We start from the raw sequence: 9,490 nt of genomic DNA, 5'->3' as shown, positions 1-9,490 counted from the left end.
GCAAGTGGGAGTATGTGGAAGAGAGTGGGTGGGGGGGGGGGGGGGGGGGGGGGGGGGGGTGTCATAGAAGAACAGCAAGAGGTAGAACTTATTACTTCCTGGGAAGGAAGGAAGGAAGCACGAAGTTCTTAGCCTTCTATATCTAGTTGTGATGTTGCTGCTGTAATAACGGAGCCTGAAGTCGTGATTTGTTTGTTTGTTTCCTACCTGGGTGTCTCTCTAAAGAGAGCGGTGATAGATGACAAGGTTACAGCTGAAGTTGATAAAAGGTGTCATTCAGTTCAGAATTGCTTATTTTGGCACAAAATAACATAAAAGTAGCTAATGCAATTTAAAAAAATATTTTTTGGATTCAAAGATTGGGGATAGGTAGCCCTGACTGTGATTATAGGGCTTGAGATTTATAGCTCACTTGTTATTTACTCTCTAGGATGCTAATGGGATCCCAGAGCTATGTATTATCAGAATTTATGGGCAAATGGCAAGGTAGCAACATGCTGAGTTGTTGGAAATTTCCATATTTGCTATGTTTTGATGGAAGACTCTTTGTGGAAATGCGTTTCCTCATTTGGTTTGGCTTCCTTGCTGCTAGCAGATTCCTTGTGAGGATATGTAAAATAATTTTGTAGTTCCTGCTAAAAAATGCAGAATGGCAAGATATATTGACATGTAAGAACTTAGTATTTTTAATCTTCTGTATGTGAGACTAAATCTAGGCAGCTTGAAGGGGAAATGAGATGTCCACAAAGGTGCGTCCACCAGAAATTCTAGAAATCCAATCCTGTTGTGCCACATGTTCTTTTTGACACTTGGGAGCACTAAGGCAACATATCTTTCTATGAAGTAAAGGTAAATCCCATTTCTGGGATGAATCCTGTTGTTGGGATTTGTGCGCAAAAGAGTTTTGGTTAATTAATAGGCGTTGGGGTACCTTACTGACCTGACAGTACTTGTTCAGGGATGAGAGGGAAAGAGAGAAGGAACAAAACACGTACATCTTACTTTTTCTTTTTATGTTTGCCTCACCTGGAATCCTGAAAAAATCTGGCATCAATAGGTTATCAAAAAGCTAGACCACTGCATGTTTGTTAATAAAAACATTGGAGCTGCTGGGTAATTTTCATGTATTCACTCTCGCAGGATGAGGGAGTTGCAGTAGGGTCACTATTTAGATCTAAGACTTCAGGCTGGTTTATACCCCAGGTAGCTTAATTCGGTAGGGTTAAATAGTGAATTATATGCTTCCTAAATTACAGATACTTCGTATCCTTGTGTTGGTTTGTTTTTTATTCATTACTGGATTGTACTCATGGCATGTTCTTAGTCTTACCTGATTTATAATGGATCTCTTTATTGAATTATTGAGCAAAACTTTTAAATAAAACATCAAAGAATTCTCTTCTGCTATCAATTCTCCTATAGTCGTAAGATGTATCAACCCTTAGGACCGCTTTCCTCATCAGAATACTGACACTGCTAGACTTATTCCTAAATGTGCTGTGCACTAAAATGTTCATCCAATATAGCCTTTTTTCTTTTGAAAGTGAAATGATTTGCCTTATAAATATGCAAAATTAGATTGCTTCTTGTACAAATATCTTACACAGTATCTGTTTGGTTCTTTCTGGCCACCTTAGATGTGCAATAGTTTTTTCTGCTCTGAATCCCATATTATAGGTGAAGAAAAACAAAGTACTTACAGAAAATGTAGTTAAATTGCTTCTTAAAAGTAAGTCCATTGTCAGAGTTGAAAAAAAGACCGGAGCCTGACTTCCAGTCCTTGGTCATCTTGCTTTTCTATCTTCTGTGCTGCTTTGCTTAGGCTAGAGAGCCACTGAATCCAGACTATATTACAAAACTGTGAATTGTGTTTATTTGTCAGCAATCCAGTTTGTGTGGAGATCCAAACTTAAGCTCAGGTCTTCTCATGGTCACACGTGTAAGCTCTACTTGTTAATGCTTTTTTTCAGATTTGTCTGCTTATTTCAATGCAGTAAAACTGACTTTATGGTTCCGATTACTGTTGTACAATAACTTTATGCTACCTTTGAGGTTCTTGTCACTTCCATAGAGTCACTAAGTCTAGTTTTTGCCTGGAGAGGATTAGTGTTTAGTTGGCACATAACAAAACAAAGAGAAGGCAAAAAGCACTGTTCGGTTATTCCAGAACCCCAAGAAATAGTTTGTAGTGTAAGTATTATGCTTTGAGGATAGACGAGATGAAGCTATTGGGAACAACCTTCAAGTTTTGAAAGTAAAGCATAAGCTTTGATTCACAGAAAATGAAATTTGGAACAGCTTGGCATCTTCTTTTTTATTTTATTTTTCCCCGCCATAAATGAAATACCAAGAGGAATACACATGTTTATATTTAAATGTTTAATTCTGTGGGCACTATTAAATATTTATTTCTGTCATCTGGCCATTTTTCTAAAGGCTAGAATAGACTTGCTAGGATATCTGAACTAGAAAACCCTTCTAATATATTTTACTCCCTCAAAAGGGAATAAGCTGTACAAGCAGAAAAACTTATTTAGGTGCTGATTTGAAGAAAGGGGGGAAGGTACTGATTTTTACCACAAGCTAACACTGTTTGAGTGGTGAGAGTTTTCTGTAGGCTTGGCCTGAGATGAGTAGTGGTTTGTTGTTTTGGTTGTTTTGTTTTTTTTTTTGTAGCTGAACATGATTTCAGTAAGTGCTTGGAGAAAATGACAAAAAAATGGTGTAGATCTATTGAATGCGAAGACACCACCTCTAGACTTAGGAAGCCACTGAGCTGCATTTAGGTGGAAGCTGGAAAAGATCTTAAGGAAATGGCACTATCTGCTTGCCCTGCTCTTCTGCTCTTCCCTAGCATCTACTGCCAGCCCCTGACAGAAATCGGATGATGGCTAAGCGGTGCTGTGGTGTATGGCTGTAATTTGGGCTCTTCATGCACCTTCTTGGGCTTGGCAGTGGACCTGGGTGTGTCTACTACACATTTTACGGTAGCTTTTTATAGCTTTACATACATACGGTAGCTCTGTTGGTTCATTTTGTTTTGTTTTTGTTGTTTTGGTTTTTTTTTTTTTTTTTTGTAGCTGAACATGATTTCTGTAAGTGCTTGGAGAAAATGACAAAAAAAATGGTGTAGATCTATTGAATGCGAAGACACCACCTCTAGACTTAGGAAGCCACTGAGCTGAACTAGAAAACCCTCTGGAAAAGATCTTAAGGAAATGGCACTATCTGCTTGCCCTGCTCTTCTGCTCTTCCCTAGCATCTACTGCCAGCCCCTGACAGAAATCGGATGATGGCTAAGCGGTGCTGTGGTGTATGGCTGTAATTTGGGCTCTTCATGCACCTTCTTGGGCTTGGCAGTGGACCTGGGTGTGTCTGGGCAATAGAAGAGTTTTCTTATTGTTCGGGGCTGTCAATATGTTCTCAGTTGAGACTCTTTGAGCTCTCATAAATAACTGATTCCCCAACACCACCACCACCCGTGTTTAAAAACGGAGTAAAGTAAGGTAGTCAAAGGCAGTTCAAGATGTGTTTAGATACAAACTGCCTTTTGAATCCTGCAACAACCCACCTCTTCCTTGACTGCTTCTCATACCAAATTGTAACAACGGCGTTTCTTTGCTTTAGGATCTAAACTATTTTATTTTTTGCCTTCAGGGCCCTACGTATGCCTTTATAAATTAGGTTTTTGTCTGTCAGATGCTCATGGCAGTACAGAATCTCAAGATTTCTATATTAATTATCTAATACTTAAAAAAGATCTTTGAAATTATATGTATATTATGCTTTCATTTGCAGCATTTCTGTGAGGCACACTCTCAAAGCTTTCACTTTTTGTCCCAGTTTACCCAGCTGGCTGTAAATCTTTCTTGCCTTTATTGCCGAAATGTTAGTAGGCAGCTCTCAGTTTTCTGTCGGCTACTGCTTCTTCCCTGAGCTGTTGGAAACTCCCAATTTCTGCATCTGTAGCTCCTGTTTCATTTGCAAGAGTCATTCATTTCTGCCCTTAATTCCTATTCCAACTGGCATTGGGGATTGTGGCAGCCCCAGGCTGTGCTGCAGTACTTGACAGAGTAGATCCTTCTACTGAAACTTGAGTTATCTTCCTTCTGTCACACTCCAAGATCTTTTTATCTGTTATTAGTTGCTTAGGTCACTTGCTAGGCTCCAGCAGTGTATTTTTCACTCCCGCTGTTCTCTGAGACACAAAGCTAAATCAGACGAAAGACAAAGGAGCCAGGATTTTGGTTATCTTTTCACCCTGAGAGCTCCCAAATTTTTTCCTGGCCCACTTCTCCTGGTCTTGCACAAATAATGTAGCTGCACAGTCAGGAGTGGGTCAGAAGATCCTGTTACGTGGGAGTTCAGAGCTGTGATGCAGCACTATTGCTGTGTGCTGATAAAAGCTGTTCCCTCCTCCGACGGGTTTCATCATACCTGGTCTCCTCAGCCCCATGAGGATTGCTGGCTTTGCAGCTTGGGCTACCCCAGATCAACTGGAGATAGACTTGCACGGGAAAACATGGTTCTGAGAAACCAGTTTATTTGCTGTGTTTTGTGGAACACGGTCTGACGACAAGAAAGGTAGAAGTTCTGCGTGGTAGCTGGGAGATGATTTGAGCATGCTAATGTTTTCTGTGCCCTAGAAAATAATCCAGATCTGACTGTTCTGTAATTAAGAGGGAGAAAGTGCCAAAGCTGCATACTGACTCACCTTTTCTTCTGGTCTGTGCTATGCCTCATGTGGGCACAGTATTTAAGAACTGAGCTCCAGGTCTTTAACAAGATGTTCCCAAGCTACATCCTTTCCCTTCCTTTTCCTCAAGCCCACCCCACTTCCAGCCTTTCACAATTTGGACGTAGTTTGATTCTGATTCAGAAATCTGAAAACGGCTGCCTCTCTCTTGCGTTTGTGGAGATGTAACAAGAGGTCAGCAGGGAACTCAGCGATCAAACGTTTCTGAAAGCAAACCGCTTGCAGAGATGAGAGACAAAGGCTTTTCTGTCAGGGTTATGTGGAGGGATACTTGCATGTTCTCCATCATGTCTAGCAGGGAGTAGAGGAAGGGGAATGCTTGTCAGCCCCCATTTTCTTCCATACACGTGCTAGGAGCTGGGAAAGGTCCTTGTCCTCTAAGCATCGTCAGAAGACAGAATATGTGTGTGCGTGTGCTGCAAGGAACAGGAACATCGTATTAGAATTCAAAATTAAAATCATAAACTGAATGTGGTTTAATGATGGTGTCAACCACAACAACAAGCTACTTCCTTTTAGGGATTGCAACAAGAGGAATATTGTTTGTAAGAGAGCCGGCAGTGCCCATCTCTGTGACATTAACCACGAGGTGCTGTTGCTTAAGAAAGGAGGACAAAAGAGGAGAACAAGAACATGGCCTTAGGAAATATGATCTGTATTCCAGTGCTTCATTAGAACAGGTTGCTTCGGAATACTGTGTTTTTTCCATCAGCAGAGATTTTTAAAGCAAAGCTAAGTAACTGTCTATTCGTCTAGGTTTGCTTTGTTTTGTCTTGTAAGAAAAAGATGGACAAAAATAACTTTTAGTGCTTCTTTCAATTTATATGGAAACTACATATGATTTTATTCCACCTTTGTGGGGAAACTCCCCAGGTTAAAAATATTTCTGCACCCTGCTGTCATGGTGTTCCCATGGGTTGTGGTTCGTGTGACTGGACATGTGGGTCAGATAGAGAAGTTCACTTGCACTTCTTGAGCAATATAATGCCCTGTTTTTCCCTCTACCACAACAGCAGCAAATTCTGTGATCGTTGTCCTGTAGAGAAGTGATAATTAGGTAAAGAGAAAACATGATAATATGATGTAGCATAAAGGGTTTTCGCATGAATACGGATGCATTACTCCCAACCGCTGAACCTATACTTTATGAAAATCATCATGCACTTGGTGCCAGGAGCACTTTCCTAATCTCATGCCATCTGTACATCTGGCAGAATATTACAGAAAACTCATTTGTACATCCACTTGGGAGTGTATCCTTCCTATTTAAAAAAAACAAAAACAAAACAACAAACCAAACCCACTTTTGGATCATATCTTACAGTGGAAGATACTAGATTTCAAGCAGACTACTGTTGAGAGAATTCATTTTTTTCCATTTTATTTCTTGGGGCAGGATTCTTGTTTTCCCAAAATGGCAAAATGCAGATACCAGCATACCAACGTACCAACAAGATGGTGCAGTTCACAATATTTCCAACTTCAGGAAAGATTTTAATGAAATTTTTTTTTGTGAACAGGAACATAACTATGACAGTCGTGATGGTAGTGTTGTGAAAGAAGAGAGGTTTATTTTCCCACATTAATTCTCTTACAGAATGATAACATGCACACGGTGTTGAACCCTGACAGTGGGAAGGTAGGATAACCACAAGAGAGATCACCACTCTTTCATCTGTTTAGAGATAATTGTATATATAACAAGCCAAGGTCTTTTAGCATGGACAAGACCTCTGCATAAGGATATTGATGAGTTATATACCAAAAAGAATAGTCTTGAGATAGTGAATTAGTGTGTGGGTTTTGGCTGGGGTAGAGTGCATTTTCTTCATAGTAGCTGTTATGGGACTATGTTTTGGATTTGTGCTGGAAACAGTGTTGGTGATTCAGGGATGTTTTCGTTATTGCCGAGCCCTGCTTACACAGAGTTGAGACCTTTTCTGCTCCTCACCCCACTCCACCCACGAGGAGGCTGAGGGTGCACAAGGAGTTGGGAGGGGACACAGCCGGGACAGCTGACCCCAACTGACCCAAGGGATATCCCATACCGTATGGCGTCATGCTCAGCATATAAAGGTGGGGGAAGAAGAAGGAAGGGGGGGATGTCCAGAGTGATGGTGTTTGTCTTCCCACATCACCGTTACCCGTGATGGAGCCCTGCTTTCCTGGAGATGGCTGAACACCTGCCTGCCTATTGGAAGTAGTGAATGAATCCCTTGTTTTGCTTTTCTTGCGTGTGCGGCTTTTGCTTTAGCTATTGAACTGTCTTTATCCCGACCCACAAATTTTCTCACTTTCACTCTTCTGATTGTTTCCCTCATCCCATGGGCAGGAGTGAGCGAGCGGCTGCGTGGGGCTGAATTGCTGATTGGTGTTAAACCACAACAGAAGAATAGTGGACATCACGTAAGAACTAGGGACTAGGAGATAAAATGATCTAGCAGTGAGTTTATAATTACAGGGGATAAAATGATGCAAGGCAAAATTAAACTGTGGAAGTTCTTGTTGTAAGGTATGAGTCTGTGCTTTAGGGGCAAATTCACAAGGGAAGTGTCCATCAAAGGCTACTACACATGATGATGTAGACTTAAAGATCCCTGAGCGGGGACTTTACACTGTAGGATGGAGACAGTATCAATCTATCCTTATCATGTTGTTACACTCTCTTTCTGCTGGGCTGGATAAACTTTTGGCTCGGCCTGGCCTAGTACTGCCGTTCTTGTATTAGTGAATGTGGCTTTGCAAATGTATACCGAGCTCATGTATAATAATAAATGTATAACATGTGTGTCTGCATTGTCTTTATACAGTCCATTAACTCCTGCAGTTGCTACCTTTTGTCTACATGGGATATTTTATAAGATAATACAAAGACTCGCGTATCTTGCAGAGTAATCACTTTCCCAGTATGTCTTGGTGGGTACTATGTGAAAGAAAAAGTAGACTCTTGTGACTGGCCAAAGAGTTCAAAGCAGATGTCTGCTCAAGTGAACACAGGTTATCTTTGTATTGGGAAATACCAATTGTAGTCATCTTCACAATTGTTTTCCTGCAGTCAGAACCTAAACCTCTTCACTGCCTTTCACTTAGGATAAAGCATTCTCTGTTTAAATGTTTGAATCTATGGTACGGAGGTAGCCCTCAATATCTATGCAGGTGTGTTTAGAAAGTGTGTGATACTTTGCAGAAGATACTTAATACTTTTCCAATATGCAGTCATCATCAACTAGTTAAAACAGAAATAACTATCCCATAACTGTTGCAGAGGCATGATATTAGAAGTCTTCAGCAGTTCTCTCTCTCTCTCTGGGTTGATACCAAAGATGGGCAGGCATTATCTCAATCTACTGACACAGAATTAATCAGAACTCCTGCAGTCTCGCCTGGCTCAGCTATACCATATTTTGCAATACATCATGCATTAGATGTGTTAGTGGATTATTCTGTGCATCGTCCTTCTCACCTCTGCGGGCAGTATCTGACATCTGAGGATGCTGCTGAGTGGCTGCAGTCGGTGGGAGGGCCAGGGGAAAGCGAAGGGAGGAAACTGCTGTTCCTCCTTCCCTCCCCGCACTCATCCCTTCCTCAGGAGTGGCCACAGGCATCTCTACTTGACTCCCTCCTCGCTGCCCCCCTGAAGGAACCTGAATAGATAGCGGCCTTTTAGCTTTTCTGATGTAAAGTAGGGAAGGGGAGAGGGAGTAGAGAGAGGGTGGGGATGAATATGATGGAAGATGACAGTAAGGTGTATATTTAAGTTTTAACTAATACTGACAAATGTTAATGGTTTAATTTGTTAGTGACAGGATGTCATGAACTCTTTAAACTATAAGCTTGCCTAGATTTCAGTTGGGGGGGATATTTAAATCCTGGTTAAATTCTGGGAGGGAAGAAAAGCTTGCGCTTTTTTTGTAGCCAAAAAGATCTGCAACATTAGAGAGAACAGTTGCTTGCTAGGAAAGACCTTCCCTTTATGCATCTCCTAGCTCCCTGCACCTTAAAAGGTAAAACACTAAAACAGCTTAACCCCCTGGAATCTGAAGAACAATTGTATTTCAAATGACTACCATGAATTTGTTCAGCTTCTTTTCTCCCTTCTCCCCAAATCTCGATTATGGCAGATGAAGAAAATGCCACAGGTGCCCCGCACTTTCTTCACTTGTCAGAAATTCTGACAGCTCATTTCACCCTCTGGCTAGCTTGATGTTAAAAGGTATGTGCAGTCTTCTAATTTATGGTTAACAAGTCCATATTATCTTTGTAATCCCTATTGTCGTGCAATAATGATTCCCCATGTAGGTTCATCTGGGTGCTACAAATAATTTCTCATGAGTTTACTGATAATAAGAAATGTGTCTTAAGGAATGAGAGAAAGCTTATTGTAATAATTGCTTGCAGGTGTTAAATGAAGAGCATTATAGACATATATATATGTAACAGTCTATTAAACCAGACTCTCATAATAAGGGATGGATAATGATAAAGAAGCCTACACATTTCACAGCTCAGAAATTAATTTCTTAGTCTTCCATCATTCAAGGAAATCACATTCCAATCACTGTTCAAGTGACATGAGTTTTCATACTTACAGTAATCTCCTGTATTGACACTACATCAAAAATAGTTCCCTGAAGAATAAGGCTAATTTTCTAACCCAGTCAACCCTCGCTTTGAAGTCTGGATTGGGATGGTGATGGAAAAGTTTCTGCAAAGGTTGAAGTACTGAGCCTTAAA

The sequence above is a fragment of the Cariama cristata genome, unplaced genomic scaffold, assembly GCF_000690535.1.
Source record: "Cariama cristata isolate BGI_N322 unplaced genomic scaffold, ASM69053v1 scaffold9599, whole genome shotgun sequence".
Classification (NCBI taxonomy): domain Eukaryota; kingdom Metazoa; phylum Chordata; class Aves; order Cariamiformes; family Cariamidae; genus Cariama; species Cariama cristata.
This window is presented reverse-complemented; position numbering follows the sequence as displayed.